Consider the following 12,852-nt stretch of genomic DNA (forward strand, 5'->3'; position numbering starts at 1 on the left):
ATTATTATATTTGGACTTAAATACCCCTTGGAGGATTTGTCAAGAAGGAAATAGAACATTGATTATTTAGGCCCCTTGAAGACACAGAGGTCCAGAAACCAAATGAAATCGATCAGTTTGTTTTCTCCTTCTAAAGAGAAAAAAAATGCCCCAAATCGATGTGTGGTCATCACGGAAAGAATTTAGTTGTAAACCAGGCTTACTTGAATATCTGTGGGCTGTTTACAGTTCAGAGCCAAGGAGATACACCAGGATTTTCTGGATTAAAAATGAAGTCATGTGTTTAAAAGAGTATATTGATCTCTTTAAAAACAAAACAAAAAAAAAATCCTGCTGGGATTTTTGTTAGGGTTGCTTTAAATCTGCAAATTTAGCAAAAATTGACTCAATAGATGGTCAATATTAAATCTTCCTGCCGTATACATAGCATCATATTTAGTGCTGTAAATTTATATGCTGTATCTCTGTGTTTATTTAGTTCTTATTTAATTTGTCAGAAATATTTTGTATTATTCACTGTATAGGTATTATGCTGGTTATATATATTCCTAAATATTTCTTATATTTGATGCTATCACAAATGCCATTGTTTTCCAATTGTTTATTGGCAGAATATAAAAATATGATTGATTTTTATATACTGATCTTATATGCTGGAACCTACTAAATTCACTTATTAGTTCTAGTAACTCTTGTGTAGATTCCTTAGGATTTTCTGTGTATATGATCTGTCATATGCAAATAATGACAGTTTAACTTTTTCCATCCCAATATGTAGACCTTTATTTTATGTATGTGGGCCTTTTTTAGGTAAAAATGGTGAGAGTATACATCTTTGCCTTCTCCTGATTTTAGGAGAATATATTAAGTCTTTCACCACTAAATATGATGCTGTGTATAGGTTTTTCCTAAATGTCCTTCATCAGGTTCAGGTAGTACCCTTCTATTCCTAGTTTGCTGAGAGTATTTGTCATGAATGAGAATTCAATTTTATCAATACCTTTTCTGCATCTATTGAGATGATCCTGTGATTTTCTTCTTTATGTGGTAAATATGTTGAATTGTATTGATTAATTTTCCCCTAGTTTTATTGAGATGTAATTGACATATAACATTGTGTAAGTTTAAAGTATACAGCATGATAATTTAGTATACATATATCGCACAATGATTACCACAATAAGTTTAATTAGCACATCCATCACCTCATATTATTACAATTTTTGTGTGTGTGATAAGAACTTTTATTATCCACTGTCAGTAACTTTGAAGTATACAATATAGTATTATTAAGTATAGTCACCATGCTATTATGCGTTACATCCCAAGAACTTTTTTATCTTACTGGAAGTTTGTACCTTTTAACCACTTTCACCCTTTTCCACCAGCCCCTAAATCTTGCCTCTGTCAACCAAAAATTTGTTTATATGAGTTTGGTTTTTTAACATTCCACATATACATGAGATCACCCAGTATTTGTCTTTCCCTGACTTATTTCACTTAGCATAGTTCCCTCAAGTTTTATCCATCTTGTCACAGATAGCAGTATTTCCTTCTTTTTTTTATAACTTAATAATTCCTATTGTACATATATACCATATTTTCTCTATCCATTCATCCGTCGATGAATGCTTAAGCTGTTTCCATGTCATAGCTATTGTTTTTTGTTGGTTTGTTGTTGTTGTTGTTGTTGTTGTTGTGAGAACCATTTAATGTGGGCACTCCAGGCCTGGGCAGTGTGGGGGGTGCCCTGCAATTGGGCAGGCAGGCCAGGCAGGCAGCCCCAGGTGTTTGGGGCTGGCCTAGGCATGCCAAGGGGAGGACCCAGGTGGGCAGGTCCACCAGGGGACCTGTCAGCCAGACCTTGAGAAGGTATCTAAGCCAGCTGGTGAGTGCCCAGGCCAGAGCCTAATCCAGGGAGGCAGGGTTGGGGCTGGTTGGGGGCTCTCAGAGCCTAAGGACTGGCATCACTAGGGGCCTCCCCAGGCTTCTGCTGGAACTCAAGGTGTCTCTACCAGTTGGACTCAAGCAGCTCTGGAGGCAGGCTTGGAGGTGGTCGTTCTTCTCCTCCAGGTGGTCCAGACAGGAGTTGATCTGGTCCAACACGGAGGTGATGGCAGCACCAAAGCTGACATCCTCACCTGCCTCCACTGGCATGCCCAAGTCCCCACTGGGGCCTGACATTGTGGGCTCACAGGGCCAGAGCCTCCTAACAATGAAATGCAGGACCCTGGTGCACACAGCTGGTGTGGGCCAGAAGGTGGAGGCGACAGATCCATATCTTAGTTAACGTAAATAATGCTGCAATTAACATGGAGGTACAGATATCTTTTTGAGTTAATGTTTTTATTTTCTTTGGCTAAGTCATCAGAAGTGGGATTGCTGGGTTGTATGATTGTTCTATTTTGAATTTTTTAAAAAAGATGGGGCACCTGGGTGGCGCAGTCGGTTAAGCGTCCGACTTCAGCCAGGTCACGATCTCGTGGTCCGTGAGTTCGAGCCCCGCGTCAGGCTCTGGGCTGATGGCTCAGAGCCTGGAGCCTGTTTCGGATTCTGTGTCTCCCTCTCTCTCTGCCCCTCCCCCGTTCATGCTCTGTCTCTCTCTGTCCCAAAAATAAATAAACGTTGAAAAAAAAATAAAAAAAAATAAAAAATAAAAAAGAACCTCCATATCGTACCAAACTGGCACATAGTGGCTCTACTAATTTACAGTTCCACCAATAGTGCACAAGAGTTCCCTTTTCTCTACATCCTTGCCAATGCTTATTATTTCCTTTTGCTAATAGCCCTTATAACTGGTGTGAGATGATACCTCACTGTGGTTTTGATTTGCATTTCCTTGATGATTAGTGATGTCGAGTACCTTTTCATGTATTTGTTGGACATCTGTGTGTCTTCTTTAGAAAAGTATCTATTCAGATTTTCTACCTATTTTTTAATCAGATTGTTTTAGTAAGTCACATGAATTCTTTATATATTTTGGATATTAATCCCCTTATCAGATATATACTATGTAAATATTTTTTCCCATTCAACAGGCTGGCTTTTCATTTTGTTGATGGTTACCTTTGCTGTGCAGAAGCTTTTTAGTTTGATGCAGTCCCACCTGCTTATTTTTGCTTTTCTTGCTTTTGGTGTCAAATCCAAAAAATCGTCAACACCAGTGCCAGGGGACTTACCACCTGTTTTATGGTTTCATGTCTTACATTGAAGTGTTTAATCCATTTGAGTTAGTTTTTGTAAATGGTTTAAGACGGTGGTCCAGTTTTCGTTCTTTTGCATGTGACTGTCCAGTGTTCCTAACACCATTTATTGAAGTCTATCCTTTCCTAATTGTATGTTCTTGGCTCCTTTGTCATCAATTAATTGACCATAAATGTATGGATTTACTTCTGGTCGCTCTGTTCCATCGATCTCTGTGTGTGTTTCTATGCCAGGACCATACTGTTTTGATTACTATAGCTTTATAACATAGTTTGAAATCAGGGAACATGATGCCTCCATCTTTTTTTTTCCCCCTCAAAATTGCTTTGGCTATTCACTATCTTTTGTGGTTCCATACAAACTTTGGGTTGTAAGAAATGCCATAGGAATTTTTAGTGGAATTACATTGATTCTGAATTGCTTTGGGTATTATGGACATTTTAACATTATCAGTTCTTCCATCCATGAGCACAGAATGTCTTTTTAGTCTCTCTTACATTAATTTATGCTTTTATCTTTGTTATTTTCTTCCTCCTACTAACTTTGGGCTTTGATCTTCTTTTTCTAGTTTCTTGACTTAGGCATTTATTGCTATGAACTTCCCTTTTAGAACTGCTTTTGCTGAGTCCCATTTGATGTGTGCTGCATTTCTCTTTTCTTTTGCCTCAAGGTATTTTTTTATTTTGCTTTTGATTTCTTTATTGACCCACTGGTTGTTCAGTAGCATGCTTAGTCTCCAGATATTTGTGAACTTTTCCAGTTTTCTCCTAGTAATTGACTTCTAGTTTCATATCATTGTGGTCAGAAAAAGTGCTTAATGTGACTTCAGTCTTCTTAAATTTGTTAAGACTTGTTTTGTGGCCCGATATATGATCTACCTTGGAAACTGTTCCATGTGCACTTTAGAAGAATATGTATTATAGTGCTTTTGGATAGAATATTATTTATATATCTGTTAAGTTCATTTGGTTTAAAGTGTTGCTTAAGGCCAATGTTTCCTTATTGATTTTCTGTCTGGATGATCTATCCAGGAATGTAAGTAGTACATTAAAGTCCCCTACTATTATTGTATTGCTGTCTATTTCTCCCTCTAGGTCTGTTAATAATTGCTTTATATATTTAGGTGCTTCTATGTTGGATGCATAATTGTTTATAAATGTTGTATCCTCTTGTTGGATTGACCCCTTTATCAATATGTAATGCCCTTCTTTGTTATTAGTTTTTGTTTCAAAGTGTTTTGCCTGATATAAATTTAGCTACCATCAGCTTTCTTTTGGCTCCCACTTTCATGGAATATCTTTCTCCATTCTTTTACTTTCAGTCTGTGTGTGGCCTGATTTCTAAATTGGGTTTCTTGTGGGCAGCATATAGATGGGTTCTTTTTTTTTAATCAATTCATTCTTTGTCTTTTGAGTGGAGAATTTAGTGTACTTATATTTTAAGTAATTATTGATAGTTACATACCTATTGCCATTTTGTTCATCGTTTTCCAGCTGTTTTGTAGTTCCCTTGTTTCTTTTTTCTTCTCCTGTTCTTCTCCTCTGTTATTTAATGACTTTCTTCAGCGGTATGCTTAGATTCATTTCTTATTATCTTTTGCATGTCTACTATGGGCTTTTGCTTGGTGACTACCATGGAACTTATATAGCTTATTTTTATAACTAATTTGATAAAAACTGAAGTTTGAACATATTCTAATGCTCTGTATTTTTACTCTTTCACCCACATTTTATTTCTGATGTCACATTTTACATCTTTTAATCTTGTGTAGCCCTTCACTAACTATTTTTTTAAAAATTATGTTTATTTTTGAGAGAGAGAGCACAGGCGAGGGAAGGGCAGAGAGAGAGGGAGAAACAGAATCTGAAGCTGTCATCACAGAGCCCAATGTGGGGCCTGAACTCACGAAATGTGAGATCATGACCTGAGCTGAAGTCAGCCACTTAACCAACTGAGACACCCAGGTGTTACTTTTACTTTTTTTTGTTGTTTAACATTTATTTATTTTTGAGAGACAGAGAGCATGAGCAGGGGAGGGGCAGAGAGAGAGGGAGACACAGAATCTGAAGGAGGCTCCAGGTTCTCAGCTGCAAGCACAGAGCCTGATGTGGGGCTCGAACTCACGAATCGTGAGACTATGACCTAGGCCGAAGTCAGATGCTTACCGACTGAACCACCCAGGTGCCCCTATTACTTTTACCTTTTAACTTCAGCTTTATAAATGATTAATATACTGTTTTTACTATATATTTTCCTTTACCAGTGAGAATTATTCTTTCATGTGTTTTCCTGTTATTAATTAGCATCATTTTGTTCCAGCTTAAAGAACACTTTCACATTTCTTGTAAGGCTGGTCTAATGGTGCTAGGCTCCTTTAGCTTACTGAGGTGTTATCTTATTCTTTTGTTTGGAAAATATCCCTCTGTTTCTTTATTTTTCTTGGCTATCTGTATTGGTTTCTGTGTATTAGATGAAATAGCCACATCTCCCAGTCTTAGAGGGTTGTCCTTATGTAGAAGACAAACCATATTGTTCAACTCTGCCCTAGCTCTTGGTTGACTCTTAAAACTTTCTGAGTGTACAAATAGCCTATTTAATTATTAATAGCTCCCAGTAGTTGAAAATGTACTAAGACCAGTCAATGTTCCAAAGTGGGGGGTAGGATTTCAGTCAGCACCTAGATTTAGGCCGACTGGAAGCCAGGCAACAGCTGTTAAAGTATATATATATATATATATATATATATATATATATATATATAGTCCCTTGGGACCACAAAGGAGCCCTGCAGGTTCCCAGAGCCAGGTGATCAGGAGGAGCCCCTGGGAAGCAGTTGCAAAAAAGCTGGGCTTCAGGTAAGTGTCAAGCTTCTTTCTGGGAGGGACTGATGAGCTGTAGAGAGGCAGAGGAAGAATGCAGAGATGGTGTCCCCTGATCTGCATTCCCTGAGAGTGCCTATGTAGTCTCCAGGTGTGCCAATTTTGAAACCTTCCCCTAAGGCCAAAGTTCTAGGACTAGCAAGTAGACTTTTTCTCAGAAAAACTGGGGATGCATTTCCCTCTGCTCTCCATGCAGTGCCTTGGGGGTAGTAGCCTGCCAAGAACTGTGTCTCCAATTGTTACGGTCCTGGAGTACCCAGGAATACCAGACCCCTGGCCACCAGAGTCTGGTGATCAAGGTGTATCTCCTGGGCCGCAGCCACTGACAGCAGTGCACCAAATGCAAAATGTGTGATGCTGGTGTTCTGGAGTGTGGCAGAGGGAGAGTGTGAAGATAGCACGCACCCTCCAAGGTCTTAAGAAAGGTTTACAGTTAGCCATTGGATGTGTTTTCAGTTAGAAGCTTGCCCATAAAACTGTAGCTGTGATGATAAACTAATTGGCCTCTTCCCAGAAATATTGAGCTCCTGGGTCTGCTTCTTCTTGTTGTGCCCTGGGGTGGTAGCTGCAGTCCTGCTGGACCCACAAGCATAAACCTCCCGGGGCCACCGAGGGCCAGGCAATATAAAAGTGTTCCTTGGCAATAGCTATAAAAATCAAGGCACCAGAGAATGGTATAAGTTCCTTTCTGTAAGATACTGGCAAGCTAGAGCCAGGCAGAGACCACAGAGATTGCATCCACCAGCCTCCTCTGTTCCCTTCACTCTGCTGGGAGAAGCTCTGGGTTTTGAGTTCCCTTTCAACTTTTGTTCACTATACCAGGGGTGGAGTTTATGACGAGATTGCGTCTCAGACTTTCCTGCCTTCTCTCATGTGGTTTCTCCCTTGTTTGCTTGGTGTGAATGGGTTGCACCACCAGTTTCTGGGTCTTTTTTCTTATTCTTTTTAAGGTTATTTATTTTTGAGAGAGGGAGATCGTATGCGAGCAAGGGAGAGGCAGAGAGAGAGGGAGAGAGAATCCCAAGCAAGCTCCACACTGGCAGCACAGCCCAACGTGGGGCTCATTGTCATAAATTGTAAGATCATGACCTGAGCCGAAATCAAGGGTCAGACACTTAACAGACTGAGCCACCCAGGCGCCCCTGTTCATTTGTTTTATTTTAATAAGGGGAAATTGTTCCATATAAAGCTATAGATGCAGTATGTCCATGCAAGGATGTGAGTGCAGGATCTTCCTATTGACATCTTGAACCAGACTCCCATACTATTTTGATTATTATAACTTTGTAATATAATTTGAAATTAGTATGATGCCTCAGCTTTTTTTTTCTCTCAGGATTTCTTTGGCTGTTCTTTGGCTATGGTCTTTGTAGTACCATGCAAATTTTAGGCTTGTTTTTTTATATTTCTGTAAAACATGCCATTAAAGTCTTATTAGGGATTGTACTAAATCTGTAGATGACTTTGGATAATATAGACATTGCAACATTAATTCTTCCAATCCATAAACCACTGATTATCTTTCCATTTATGTCTTCTTCAATTTCTTTCATCAATGTCTGATAGTTTTAAGTGTACAGACCTTTTACCTTTCTGGCTAAATTTATTCCTAAGTATATTATTGTTTTTGATGCTATTGTTAATAGGATTATTTCATTTATTTTTCAGATAATTTGTTGTTAGTGTATAGAAATGGTGTTGATTTTCACATGTTGATTTTTGTGGAGTCATTAGGATTTTCTATATATTAGATTATGTCATCTGCAAACAGAGACAATTTTACTTCTTCATTTTTGATATTTGATGGCTTTTATACTTTTTTTTATTGCCTGATTACTCTGGCTAGGACTTCTAATACTATGTTGAATAGTAGTGGTGAGAGTTGGCACCCATGTCTTTACTTTTAGCTTTTTAGCTTTTTCTTAGAGGAAAAGCTTTCAACTTCTCACCATTGAGTATGATGTTAGCTCTAGGCTTGTCCTTTATGTTGAGATACGTTCCTTCTAGATTCAATTTGTTGAGAGGTTTTTTTGTATCATGAATGGGTGTTGAATTTTTGTCAAATGCTTTTTCTGCATCTGTTGAAACGATCATATAATTTTTATCTTTTATTGTATTGATGTGATGTATAACTTTATCAATTTGCATATGTTGAACCATCCTTGCATTCCAGAAATGAATTCCACTTGCTCATGGTATATGATCCTTTTAATGTCATGATTGATATTTGAAAGTTTATCAAACCTCACGTTCCTGGTACAAATCTCACTTGGATGTAATGTATCTTTTTCATATGTTGCTAGATTCTATTTTCTAATATTATTAATGATTTTTGCTTCTCTGTGCACAAGGATTATTGGTCTATAGGGTTTTGTTTTGTTGTAATGTGTTTGCTTCCTGTTTTTGATTAACTGGTTATTTTTTATTCCAATTTCATCTCCACTTTTGACTTGCTAGTTACACATTTTGTTTTAATTTTAGTTTTTCTAGTTGGAAGGTGCATATTTAACTTATGACCTTGTACCTTCAAATAATACTGTAATACTTCAGGTAAAATGTAAGAACTTACCATTGTTTCTTCCATTTCTCTCATCCTGTCCCATCTCTTGTGCTTTTGTCATACATTTACTTCTATTTATGTCAAAAACTACATCCATTCATTGTTAATTTTTCCCTTTAAGCAATTATATCTTAGATAATTTAAAAATACAAAGTTTATTTCCCACATACGTATTATTTCTGGCATTGCTCATTTTTGGGGGTAAGATACATGGTTTGATCAGGAATCAATCATTCACTTGAAGAACTTCCTTTGGTATTTCTTGGAATAGAGATCTGATGACAGCAAGCTTTTTCTCTATCTAAAAATATTTTATCTTCATTTTTACTATAAAATTTAGTGTATGTCAAGAACTTAGAATATGAAATAATAATGTAAGATATCTCAATGCTTTTTTATATTGATTATAAAAATCATTTTTGAAATAATTTTTGGATATAGTGGATTAAATAAACTTTGCAATAATATTTCTTTTTATTTAAAAAAAAAATTTTTAATGTTTCTTTTTGAGAGAGAGGGGCAGAGAGAGAGAGGGAGACACAGAATCCAAAGCAGGCTCCAGGCTCTGAGCTGTCAGCCCAGAGCCTGATGTGGGGCTCGAACCCACAAGCTGTGAGATCATAACCTGAGCCAAAGTTGGACACTTAACCAACTGAGCCACCCAGGCTCCCCATATATTATTTTAAGCCCCCTTAAAAGGTGTGGCTACTAGAAAGCTCAAAAGTATGTATGTGGCTCACATTTTTGGCTAATATTACATTCCTTTTGGATAGCACTGCTCTCTCTAAACAGGCTTTAAAAAATATAAATGAATGCCTGATAGTTGCTTAAAACTCTCCAGTGACTTCTCGTGCTACAGATTCTTACCAGAGCCTACATCAGAATCCAACCTTTGCCACACCACCCACCTTCATCTCTGTTAATTCTTCTCCTAGCTAAATGTGCTTCAAGCTTCAGGCTCCTTCCTGGTACTTCTTTAGGGCAGTTACCAGTTCTGTAACTTCTGGCTCCTGGATCCCTTCATCCCTTTCATCCTCACATACCAGAGTAAATGTTAGGTCCTTGGAGACCTTTCCTTGAACTAGTCTGCCCTAAAGTAACCCTTCATCCATGACCTTTTCCAAGCGTGCTCTATCACATCGTTCTACTGATTTCTTTTACAGAACATACAGGATATAAAGTTACTTTGTTTTGTTTCTTTATTTACTCACTGTCTCACCCTAATAAACTGTAAGCTCCAAGTTGAGAGGCACCTGGAACCTCCTAACACCCTATCCCTAGTACACATTAATGAATAATGAATGGCTGAAGACAAATGAAACAAATGTCTGAACAAATGTAAACTTCTGAATTAGCTAAGGAAAAGTATATTCTTGATTTTCTTAAAATATAAGCCAAATAACTTTCATGGTATGGTTAGCTGATTCCCTCGTAACATATCAGAATATATGAGAACTAACAGGATTTCTGATTTTCTGTTGTGCTTTTCTTTATGGGAATAAGAAGAAGCTCTAATTCTCTCTCTCTCTCTCTCTCTCTTTCTCTTTTTTTTTTAACTGAGGATACTGAAGCTTAGAGATAGAAAGTGTCAGCTTTGTGGACAGCATGTGAGGTCATGACTCCTGATATTTTTATCATCACCATTAAAGACAGAATAGACATACTGTGTAACTGCATATCTCTTCTCTATTTCTATAGTCCCCTCTAATTAATACTCAACAGACATCTTTGTCCACAACTAAACATTTATTTATCGTAAAAACTAAACAAAGGATATCTATTCACTAATTTACTCCTTTAATATTTGTGGGAAGTTCTGTGAGAAGGATGATCTTGCAAAGAGGTGGCATAGAATTCAGAAAACGTCAAATAACTTCAGAGATTGACTTTTCTTTAATGGGTCATAATTGTTCCTAATAGGCACCTCAATCAGGTGATGGCTACGGCTAGCCAATTAAACATAATTTTCAATTATAATTTATTAACTGCACAGAAAAAAAATACTGCGTTTTTGAAAATTCAACCTTATTGATCAAAATTGGCTATTTTCCTCAATCAGATTTTATGAAGTCTATACTTGTTTTCTCTTTTATTTATTTTTTTAAAATTTTTTTTTTCAACGTTTATTTTATTTTTGGGACAGAGACAGAGCATGAACGGGGGAGGGGCAGAGAGAGAGGGAGACACAGAATCAGAAACAGGCTCCAGGCTCTGAGCCATCAGCCCAGAGCCCGACGCGGGGCTCGAACTCACGGACTGCGAGATCGTGACCTGGCTGAAGTCGGACGCCTAACCGACTGCGCCACCCAGGCGCCCCTGTTTTCTTTTTTATATAAGCAAATGTGAGATATTAGTTTTTTTTTTTGAGAAACTCAACCTGAAAGTGGAAATTGCTCATGTATTTTATAGTTTATTTTCAATTATATTTCTATCATTTGTTTCATGTTCTTATTTAAAATCTGATGCTTGTAATATAGGTGCATTTGTGAATTGATTATACTTTGAAAACATGTTGGAATGCCTCAAAGAGTTGTAAGATTTATTAGGAATGAGGGAGTTATTAGCTAGGAACACTTTATTGTATAACCTCTTTAATGCTCACAGACAACTTATGGGTTGTAAGGACCCTACTTTACTGCTGAGAAAACTGCATTAAAGAAACTTGTCTTAGACCTTACAGCAAATAAATGACAGTGCTTCATTCAGCCCCTAAGGCAGTTTATCATCAAAGATCTTTTCACTCCATGCCATCCCCACCACTAGGCTCCCTTACACCGTATCGACTCTGAAAGATTTTTGGTCATGTCCACAGAAAGCTATGCTTCACATCACAGCCCAGTACATACATGCATACATCTACATAACAGAAACCATTTTTACCTTGACAATATGATGTACTGTGATACTTTCTATTCTACTTTTAAAAATGGCTAGTTGTGGGGCACCTGGGTGGCTCAGTCGGCTGAGCATCCGACGACTTTGGTTCAGGTCATGATCTCGTAACTCGTGAGTTCGAGCCCCGTGTCGGGCTCTGTGCTGACAGCTCAGAGCCTGGAGCATGCTTCGATTCTGTGTCTCCCTCTCTCTGCTCCTCTCTGACTCGTGCCATGTCTGTCTCTCAAAAATAAACATTAAAAAAAATTTTTTTAAATGGCTAGTTGTGACTCACTAAATTGAGATAAAGATACATTAGTGGATCTCTATCTGTATTTTGAGCCCCTGATTTAAATGCCCTCTTTAGACATCTTGCAGTCTGCCATCCAATTATAAAAAGTGTACATGTTGAGTTTTACTGACAAAGCTGCAAGATCAGGTACTATAAGTCATCTTAATAATGTATTTCAAATTTGCTTTTGTTTTCTCTGGTGCTTGACTATAATGGGATCTTTATCTTCAGAAAAGCAGCTAATATAAAACATGGTGCCTAATCACAATGCCTAAGAATTCCAAATGGATATAATCTGAGGTTTAAGCAAGCAGGAGGAAATACATCAGAGCCACCTAAATCTGGTTTCTGATTTTGAGATTATTTAGTGGCTTTGTTAGAACACTTGAGAGAAGTAGCAAATGCCACCAGGGCACCAAGAATTTGAGTCCAACTCAAAGGAGTTATTGTGTTGAAGACTAAGCCTTTCCCTTGGCCTCTTTCTTCCACCCACACTCTGTCCCTTGTCCTCCCCGGTCCCCCCATCCCAACTTCCCCAACTTCAGTGCACACTTTGCTATGCATAAGGGCCCAGCTCTATACCCCTGGGATTTGCCTTGCAAAGATGAAGCTCAGGTAGAAGGCTGACACATGTTGGAATCGAGTTCTTTCCTGCTAGAAAGATCTCTAATTCATCCCTTGTGGAGTAATCTTAATCACACTTTAAGTTCCTTGCAGACATTTTTGTAGAGTTTAATATAGTATCAATGTACATGTGTATACTTCAATGTAAATAACCATTCTGGCCAAGAGAGGGCTTACAATACTTAGACAACTATTAATTTTTGGTATGAAATCATACCTTTTGGGGGGTATTTATGAGAGAAAAAGATGTTCAGTGAACATCTTATTCTTAGAGCTCCACTTAAATGTTTTGTTTTTATATAACACTTTCTGACAAGAGTGGGCCTTTCTGTGAACAGCTACTGAAAAGCCAGTGTGGAGAACACATTCGGTAAGTGAACACAAAGAGCTATATAGATAGAAACTCTACCGCAAAAGCA

The 12,852-nt window shown here is 37.8% G+C and overlaps 1 pseudogene; it reads right to left on the minus strand.

The window, feature by feature from the left end:
• Nucleotides 1–1,954: 1,954 nt before the first annotated feature.
• Nucleotides 1,955–2,184, minus strand: LOC101085361 (annotated as a pseudogene).
• Between the last annotated feature and the right edge of the window lie 10,668 nt (nucleotides 2,185–12,852).

This window comes from Felis catus, chromosome A2 (genome assembly GCF_018350175.1).
Source record: "Felis catus isolate Fca126 chromosome A2, F.catus_Fca126_mat1.0, whole genome shotgun sequence".
In the NCBI taxonomy this organism is placed as follows: domain Eukaryota; kingdom Metazoa; phylum Chordata; class Mammalia; order Carnivora; family Felidae; genus Felis; species Felis catus.